Source organism: Miscanthus floridulus, chromosome 5 (genome assembly GCF_019320115.1).
Source record: "Miscanthus floridulus cultivar M001 chromosome 5, ASM1932011v1, whole genome shotgun sequence".
Taxonomy (NCBI): domain Eukaryota; kingdom Viridiplantae; phylum Streptophyta; class Magnoliopsida; order Poales; family Poaceae; genus Miscanthus; species Miscanthus floridulus.
Genome location: NC_089584.1, coordinates 9,307,000 through 9,317,010, shown reverse-complemented (window position 1 = coordinate 9,317,010; position 10,011 = coordinate 9,307,000). Strand labels below are relative to the sequence as shown.

Genomic DNA, 10,011 nt, shown 5'->3' with positions numbered 1-10,011 from the left:
TTAACTTATCACTTTATTAGAATATAATTCTCTCTATTTGAATGAGTGACTGTAATATATTATTCTCTACAAATTGCTATTGAAATTCTATACAAATTGCTGCTGAAATTATGTATAGATCGCTACTGAAATTTAGTGTAGTTTGTTGTTTTCTGTAAATTTGGGTATATCGGGTAATACCCGAACCCGAACCCGAATTATCGGGTACCCGAATTTGCGGGTAGTGTTTTTTCGGGGGTAATATCGGGTAGCAATTTTTATTACCCGAATTTTGAATTACCCGACCCGAAAAAATCGGGTAACCCGAATGCCCAGGCTTATGTACATCCATGTACAAATGAGTAGTATGAGCTGGAGCACAAAAGGCGGTTGGCTACTGAGAAGAAGGCAGAGGAGGAGAGGGCAAGGGAGGTGGAAAAAGTTTAGATGCAGGTCATGAAAGACCTTGTTGCTAGATTGCCTACGCTTTCTAGTGAGTGCTTCGAATATTTATTTGTTTTGGTATCCTATTTTTATTCCTATTCTCGTTACTAACTTATTGTATTTCTCCATGCAGGGAGCAGGCGTAGCGAGGAGCATGCCCCTAAGGTAGCACATGCAACGTTGGAAAAAAGGAAGGCAGAGCAGCAACAAAAGAGAGGTGCTCGTCCCGTGTTATCTCAAATTGTGGAGGCCGATGAGGGTGGCGAGGATGAGGATGACGATGCTAGATTGAGCGAGCTCATCGCTCTAGCGGAAGTGGGCTTGTTAGCACAAGACAAGCAAGCGGAGGAGGATGCCTTCTTGTCTCATGCCGCAGATGAAGCGGAAGCCGCTTACTTCAAGCGACAGGCAGTTCACGCTAATGCAGGTGAGCCAAACCGTAGGAATTAGGTTGTGGTAGAGGATTGGGACTCGGACGATGAGTTGCTTTTCGAGGGTGGTGACTATTGATGTTGTAGTAGGTTTTATTTTTCATGCACGTAACATTTGATCCCATGGACTGTATTAGGTGTACTTTTCAGACTATTTATGTACTTCACTTATTTATGTGTGTTGTCGTGTACTGCAACCCGTGAATTTGTACCATGTGTTCTATCATTTTTAGTACTCGTAATTTCCATCGAACACTTAGTTTAAATTGAAACAATACCAACCATCTCAATAGTGCAGCACAGAATTGAACCCGAACAACACATGAAATGGCATGTAAGGACCTGTACAAAAGCAGGGTAAAAAGGTCCTAGACTAAACCTAACATGCCTTAGGTAATTAAACCAAACATCAATCACATGGATGTAGCATACGTCTACACAACATCTTCATTGCAAATGAATAAGACATGTTACTCCTGGTAGTGTTTCCACATAGCAAATTGAGTTGAACCTTCTCCACAGTATCCTAACATTGTAGACGGCGGTGGCGGTGGTGGAGGAGGCCCCTTCTTGTGATAAGGGCAATTGCAATATGGATCAGTGCAAAGTGCCTCCTCTGAACCGGCACCATCGCTGTTGTATTCCTCCTCCTCATCCATGGTACCGCTTCTAACTTCCCTTTGTAGTCCAGAGATACGTCCCTGCAGGTAGTAGATGTACTGTTGATGTGGATAAATAGGAGCAGGATCGACCCATCTACTGAAGCCGTAGTTTCCTTTGGTCTCCAAATTCTATATTCAATATCTCACGTAAGTATTACTAAAGATGAGAAATATATTTGCAAAACATTATTAATAAGAAATACCCATGCTCGCGGGCATTTGAAGAAACGACGGCCTCCATCCATCTCGTCGGTGCACATCTACACTAAGCAGTCCTCACCATGGCGGCATTTTGGCCAATCTTCTTTCCAGTTATCGTATCCTCTGAGAGGATTCTCATGGGTGAAATCACTTTTTCTCTCAACAAACACTGCTTCCTCGAAGAAATGATGACCCAAAGAACCCTCCCACACAATGGGAGCCCCCCCCGCGTCTACCTGTGGCGAAACCCTTTCATCTCGATGAGCCTCCAGACATTTCTACTCCAACTAAACCTCAAAGGTAGTTTTGAAGTGAGGAGCATACAAGCACCCATGGGTATATGTAGGCAGAGGCAGGGTCAATAGAAATGGTACTGAGACGTAAATACTCATGAAAAGTCTATGTTTATTTCATTGAAAAGCCTACGTTGTATGACTGGAAAGGCTATTTGGCAACACACTGAAAAGACTATTTGAAAACATTGAAAAGGCTAGATTCATTTGTTAAAAAGCCTATATGTGCAATCAATTCATCTGAAAGCCCGTGTACGATACGATTGGACAACACAATGAATCAATGGACCTGAAAGTATTGTTGTACGATGAATGAATCATGGAAAAAATCGCTAAAGTTTACCTTGTTTCAGGAGCATCCACATTGACAAACATGACATCAATATATGATACAAACATATATTCAACCAAATATCACTTCACAAGACCATACAACATTACCATAGTCCATACATCCAAAAGAACATCAGCATCGTCCATACAATCAAAAGAAGCACAGTCCAAATAGTTCATGCATCCACATTAAGCGTCAACCAGTCATAAACCAGAAGTCACCATCACTGCCTCCTAGTCTTACCCTTGTCCTTGCCTCCAAGAGCGTATGTGCCTAGAGTTTAAGGGCTAGGCGGCCGATGTCGCCTACGTGCTGAAGGCTGTGAAGGCTAAGTCGAAGGAGCGTCCTAGAGCTGAGACGGTCCAATCCCCTCGTAATCCTACTCCTCATCCTCGCCCTCCTCGTCCTCGCCACCGTGGCCCTGAAAAGTATCGCTTGTCTTGTGGGATGAGCTCTGGCCTCCGGAACCTGTACCTCTGTGCGAAGAAGTACCTAGGCCTACAGTGGTGTCTGAGAGTCATGTCAATGGCCCGTGCATGTCCATCGTCGTAGTTGTCTTGCAACCACATTGACCAGCTGCACGGCATAGGCGACGTGCTAGCCTCTGTAGTTCAACATTTTGTTAGTCAGCAAGGTACAATGAGGGTAACATATTAATATTATGAGGGTTACAACTTACTCCAAGAAAGTTGAGTGTCCTCTCGTCGACGCCTGTCCTTGAGAAACGTTGGATGTCAAGCACGGACTGCTTCAGCGTGTTGCCCTGCAAACAACGAGAATAAGTGTTAAATCGCTAAAATTAGACCTATCATGGTCTTTATGCGCTGTGATTGAAAACAAATATTGAGAGTTCACATTACCACTTGGTCTAAGATCGGTGCCGACTCCACCTGCGTCCCTGGCCTCGTCGCCAGGTTGTACGACGTGTCTTCATCGTCCAAAGACTCAATACTGCCTCCATGGTATAAGGTTACTAGATTGTCCATCTAATCCATACAAAAGACAATGGTTGTTAAGGCCTTGACTTATAGGATACTAAAATTATGAAATTAGCAAACTCCCTACGTAAATAAATTACCTAACTACCTACCTAACTATACAACTAACTAAAATAGCTAACTATCTAATCAATTAAATAACTAACTAAATTAGATAACCAATACACAAACTAATCAATTAACTAACTAAATTAGCTAACCAATACACTAACTAATCTATTAACTAACTAAATTTCGTAACTAAATTTGTTAACTAATCAATTAACTAACTGAATTTAGTTAACTAACTAATTTGTTGCTAACAAAGTTAAGTTAAAAAACCATACCTGTCAGGTAGTGGGGGTGCCGTCGGGGTAGTGGGATGGTGGTTGCGTCGGGGCACTAGGGTGGGGGTGGCTCGACCTGGAGGCCAGCCGACGTGCACTAGGTGGTCGCCCTCGCCACCGGTGCTCGCTGGAGACAAGGGCTGGGGCTGCGACGAGGGCAGCCTACGAGGGCGGTCATGGGCTTCGGAGTTTGGCCGTTACTGCTAACGGATCCCGGCGAGAACGGTGCTAGGGCAGCAGAGGTGGTGGCGGGCGGTGGCCGGAGGTGGTGACAGATGCGGCGGCGGCCGGCGAAAAGAGCGAGCGAGAGAGAGTGCTGCGAGGGAGAGAGGAAGACGACGACGCGACGATATAGGTTACCTAGCTTGGCACCGAGCTACTTGCCACATCAACGCCACATTATCTGCCACGCGAACCAAGACTAGATACCTCGGCGTTGTAGGTCACGACGCCGATCCCTAGGTCTAAAGTCAGGATTACGAACCCCAGGGGTGTAAACGTAAAATTTTGACAAAAAGGGCTAAAATGAAAAAAATCGGGCAGCGGAAGGAGGGGCAGCAGAGCCGTCCCCCCCCCCCCCCCCCCCACCCCCACCCCACAACCACAAAATAGTGAAAAAAATTTGATATCATGTAAAAATTCAATTATACAGCACAAAAAATTATCTTTTCACCTATTTTTTATGATAATATTATTATTTTTGTTATGAATACTAGATACATATGTAAAAGCATTGAAAGAACTATTAAGACATGCAATTTGTATTTCACATTTACAAAGTGTCATCGTATTGCTCGGCCCCCCTTAACCGAAAGTCCTGGTTCCGCCAGGTATACTACTATCTAGATCGATGGTATAGGGGGAGTACCTTCTAAGTTGCTACAAAAACGAGTCATGATAATGAAAATTTTCTACAAAATAAACACAGCCTCAACTAAAAACTATCAAGACCAATATTGCCTTGGAAGAAAAAAGGATATGAGTTTATCCAGCCTTTTACAGATTACACAATAATCACCAGGCGACCTCGCTTCCATTTCTACTGTTACACTCAGTGTTACAGCTAAGGCTATCTCCAACAGAATAGCCATCCGGTGACCCATAGCCAAAAATGCATGCTGCACAGTGTTTTTGCGGCCAAAATCAGCCTCCAACAGCCTAGGCAAACACGGCACCCATTTTAGGTTGCCTCCGACGCGGAAGGCAAAGAAGGGTCTCCTCTCCTCTCTTTGCGTCTCCACAAACTGGAGCCCACCACGACCGGACCTAGGCCCACCACTAGGACCGTCGACCGGAGCTGGCTCGCCGCTGCAGCCGTGGTGCCTTGCCCGCTCGCAGCCGCGACAATAAGGGAGGCACGCTGCTGCCCTGCCGCCGGCCTAGGTAGAGGAGAAGCCGCCGGGGTGGGAAGAACACCGAGGATGGGGAGGGAGCCGCCGTAGTTGGAGGAGGACGCCGTCGGAGATGAGGTTGGCAAGCTTGGTCACCGGATTCGGCGGTTCCCCATGCTCGTCGACGGCGGAACCCGCAGGGCCGAAGCTAGGCGGCCGTGTTGCTATTCGAGGACTGGACCAGGAGCCGCGACGGAGGACACCCCTACTGCGCGCATCTGGGGGCACGACCGGGCGCGCGCATGCAGAGAGGCGGCTCGCGCTGGGAGGGAGGCGGCGGGCGGCATGCAGGGACCGGGGAGGGAGGCGTGCGGGCAGCGCATGCAGGGACCAGGGAGGGAGGTGGGCGGGCAGCGCATGCCTGGCTCTCCTCCTTTTGCGTGTTGGTTGTTGGAGAAGGTCTATTTTGGGTAGGGGATGATTTTACTGTCCATGACCCAAAGCATGGAATGGGTATTGTGTATGGGTGGCTGCTGTTGGAGACAGTCTAACGGGTTTAAAATCAGTTTTTTTTTCCTTTTCTTTTTTGCCAGGGGCCACCTTAATAAACAATCTACCAGGTACATGCACAACTAACTGAGTCATATAAGCACTTCTCAAATTAGACACCCTGTATCCGCACCAAACTATCCTACATACCTACCCAAGGGGTCAGTGAGTCTCCAGCAACTGTACTGAGCATGTCAAGGGTAGCTACGAGGTCATCACCTTGTCATTGTCATTGGCTTCTGTTCCGGGGTGCGGTGTCAGTGTGACATCCATTGGGTCCGCTTTGGTCTCAGCGGTTTCATATTCTGAGAGGAGGTCCATGAACTCGTTGAGCAGCCGCTGCACTTTCCGGTTCGATGCCATCGAAGGAAGTATATCTTCCTTAAGAAGTTTTTGCTTCTTCATTCCCTGTAGAATTGCCATCTGTTATATTACAGACTGGAACATCATGTCAACTACGTAGGAAATTTGAGAACTGAGGGCCTATTTGGTTTGCGACCAAGCAGGCAGGCAGTGATCCTGGCCACCAGGCAACCAAATCAGACAGCCTGGGATTGATGCCTAGCCCTGACTCTGGCAAGCAAACCTGCCTGGGCACAGAACCAAACACGCCGTGAGTGTTATCTATTTATAGGTCATGCACCCTCATGGTTATCTAGGACTAGAAAGGACACTACTTGTGACAAACTGAAAGTCTTTCTTTTTGTGGACAAAATTGTAATTGGACGAGTCTAGTATGCAAATGGCCAAGGAAAGGGAGACTTACAAGAACATCAGGATCCCACGCTAGATTTTTGGGATCAGTAGGTGATGTTGAACCAACCATGCCCACTGGAGGACCTAGGAAGCTCTCACAAACTTCACGAAGACGAGATTCATCTGCTTCTCTGCATGCAAAAAAGACCAAGTGAAAATAATTAATTCAGCAAAGCTTCCCTCGTTGATTTTCAGTAAAATGTCCAAATTCAACTATTTTCCTAATCAATTAAAAAACAGAGCCAAGGATGAGGACCACAAAATAAATGCTAAAGGATAATCCATTGAAATGTACAGTAAATAAAAATAAAATGAACTAACCTAGCTAAAAATCGTACGTAAGATAGGAGGCATTGGCGGTACTCCTGTGCAGACTTCAAAGCCAAACAAGAGGCAAGTTGGGTCTCCAGATGGGCGCGAGTCTGCAACCCATCATCTGTAACCCTGAAACAGAAGCAGCCACCCAAATAGATTCAGACAAAATTGTGATATGCACAGTAGCATGTCATAGCAATAGTTTCAAGAGCCTTTTAGTACTAAAGTAATCGAAGGTAATAATCTGACCTGCTCCAAATAGGCTTTCTAGCCATGAACTTGCCTATGTCAATCTGCAACTTGCCTAGCTCCCCACCTTGTGGGAAACTAAACGAGCTAGCAAAATTTGATGCTGGAAAATAATCATCAGCAATCCTTAACCAGCACTTCATGCTCATGTCATAAAGAAAAGCATGACGGCTGGCAAGGACAACTAAAGGTGATCCACATCTTGAGAATGTGGCAGATATAACCTTTACTGTACCTGTCAACAAAGCAAGGACAACTAATAAGCACCAGCTATTTCAGCAAACGCAAACATGCAGTCAGATTAACCATCTCAGGTAGCACATGACAACGAAGACTGGATATAAATAATTACCAGCATCTTTTGCAGATGACTCATCTGGAGATGCAACCAAAGAAGCCAAGGAGTCCTGCAAAATGCAGGTCCTGTCATAGAGGTTCCATATGTACATTAGACCTCTCCTTGTGACAAGAAGCAATTTCCAGCAGTCGTCACAATCAATAAAAACAGCTGCAGATCCCATCATCATTGCTGGCATTGCTCGCATTCCACATTTTGTGTAAACCTAACTAATTCAGAACAAATAAATTTAAGTGCTGATTGCTGAAGACTTAACAGATTGTCAGAAATAAAAGGCACATTTCAGCAATAATTGACAGGCATAGAAGCATCCAAATTGAAACACAGAATCGATTTGAAAGAAATTCTGACAAGGGATATTACTCACCTGCAGAAAACCATCTTCGCAACCAACAGCCCAGAAATTTGCATTGCCTGCCAAGACAGTAACCTTTCCAGAGATACGATCTGACCAAAGAGTTTCTGTACCTCTTATACACTTAATCTCAGTTTCTTTTGTTGAAAACGCACCACCAGCACCAATCATATCTCCAGCACCACATTCTACAGGCCTCGCTTCAAGGCAGACAGGCAAAGCATCCTCATTGTCATTCTTATTTAGTACATGGATAGAAAGCGCAGAGCAGGAGGTCAAAGAGCTTGGGACCACAGATCTTGCGTGTTCTATACTCAGCCTTACATCATTACCAGCACCGGTTGAAACTTTTTGAATAACAAGACTCTCAGTTATGTTTGCCCTTGCTGTGACACTAGAGCGATCCCTAACTCCACAGTTATTACAGTTGCCTATTACTGCCATAAGATGGTCTTGTTCCATTCATTCGTTGATCCAGGGATGAAAAATCAACAAGATGATTCTGAGAATGGTTGGGTGTGTTATCCTGGTTGGAAGCAAATCCAACTGCCTCTGGGATTATTCGTTTCCGGCCATCAGGGCGCCGGTATTCTCTCTGTTTCACTGGACTAGATAGCTGGTTAGCTTTTTTTACATCATCAGCAGTGGGACCTGCTGTCATCTTAGAGTCTTCAGGTGATGCTTCAGGAACTTTGAGACTTTGAACAACCGGAGCTGGGTTAGGCACATCTGCAGAAACTTTCAGGGGCGCTTGAGCTTGCTCGACAATTGAAGTCCCCTTTTTTCCAGCTGATTGTTTTGCTGATGCCTCTTCTAGCAGCAATTGTGCAGGGCTTTTGGCCAGATTTGACTGCCATCCTCCAACATCACCATACCTGTTCCTCTTCCATTCATCCATTTCAGAGTCACTTAACCTGCATCCAAGCTCCTTTGCTTCAAAGTGAAAGTTGGCAACTGATCCATCCAAGGAGCAGGCAAAAAGTGAATAACCATCAGGGCTCCTGCAAGGGAAAACAAACAATATCAACATGAGCTTGAGCATACAAAATAATAATGGTTGTATAGAAATAATCGCATCTCATACCAAGATAAATCAACCACACTTTGAGAGAAAAAATGCTTAGCAACAAATATTGGACGGGCACTCGCTGTCGTCCAAACAGTAATAGTTCTGTCTTGACTTCCGATAGCAATAACATTATATGGTTCCTGTTCTTTTGTTAGTGTCTTTGATGCTCCATTGGCCCATCCAGCTGGTGCAGCCTTTGGGTCTTGGTCATTTGAGAAATTCTTACGGAATGCTGAGTTATTAAACTTAACCACCACAATAGGCGCATTATGCCCTAGAAAGTCAAAGTTGCAGCCCACTCGCCTCTTTCAAGCACAGGTGCTGAATGCCTAGGTTTCTGGAAACCATGAGTTGTAGTTATGAGGTGGCCACAAGGTGACCAAGCAAGTCGTCTAAAAAATGTTGAACCAAGCTGCAGGAACAAAGAAAATGAGAAAGGCATTTAGTAAGACATGTTGATCACAGCTAGAGTTAATAAGAAAAGTCAAAAAACACGACATACAGATTTTTGCCCAATGGCCTTCTGTCTTGTGAGCAAGACTCCAGTCACTTGTACGCCATATCATAACAAGTCTTATCATCTGATGGCTTGCAATAAAAGAACCAATAGGATCCCAGGTAACCCCTTTCACTAAGCTGGAGTGCCCTCGCAAGACAGCAGTGCAATGCCGTTGTTCATGTTCCATATGTGAATGGTATTATCCAAGCTACCGCTGGCCCAACGTTGAATCATCAGGGGACCAACTAAGATCTACCTACTTCATGCACAGAAATGGAAAAGGTGTTCAATAGTTTAAAAAATAATTATCACAAAAGGTAATAATAAGATGTAAAGAACAAACATAAAACATGGCTGTGGATAATTTTAGAAGACAATTACCACATCAGCGGTTATGCCCTCTCAAGGTCCATACTGACCTTCCAGTTTTCTAGATCTGGTGGTTGTCCACTGCCAAACTCAGGTGTACCTGAGCCAGCTTTTCTCTCATGAATTAGGATAACCTGATCATCTGATCCTGAAGCAAGGTAGAGGCCATGCTTGGCCCATCTCACACAGTTTACTGATCCAAAATGATCATGCATTGTAGCAAGCAACCTTTGATTGGAATCATCGTTGGTACTGTCCTTATGCACAGATTTCATGCTCCATATTCGAACCTATTTCAACAACGAAGCAAATAAAAGGAACTTAGTAAGGAGAAGGTCACCTATGAAAGAATAAAATGGAAAATATCAAACAGTGATAATACATCAGTATTACATAAACAACAGTTTACCAACACATATGACTCAAGAGGATAAGAAATTGCAACAAACTTAATGTTAGATTTTCGATTATCACTCAACAACACAGTTACCAT

At 44.7% G+C, this 10,011-nt stretch overlaps 1 pseudogene; it reads right to left on the bottom strand.

The window, feature by feature from the left end:
• Window positions 1–2,517: 2,517 nt before the first annotated feature.
• Window positions 2,518–9,802, bottom strand: LOC136449465 (protein HIRA-like; annotated as a pseudogene).
• Between the last annotated feature and the right edge of the window lie 209 nt (window positions 9,803–10,011).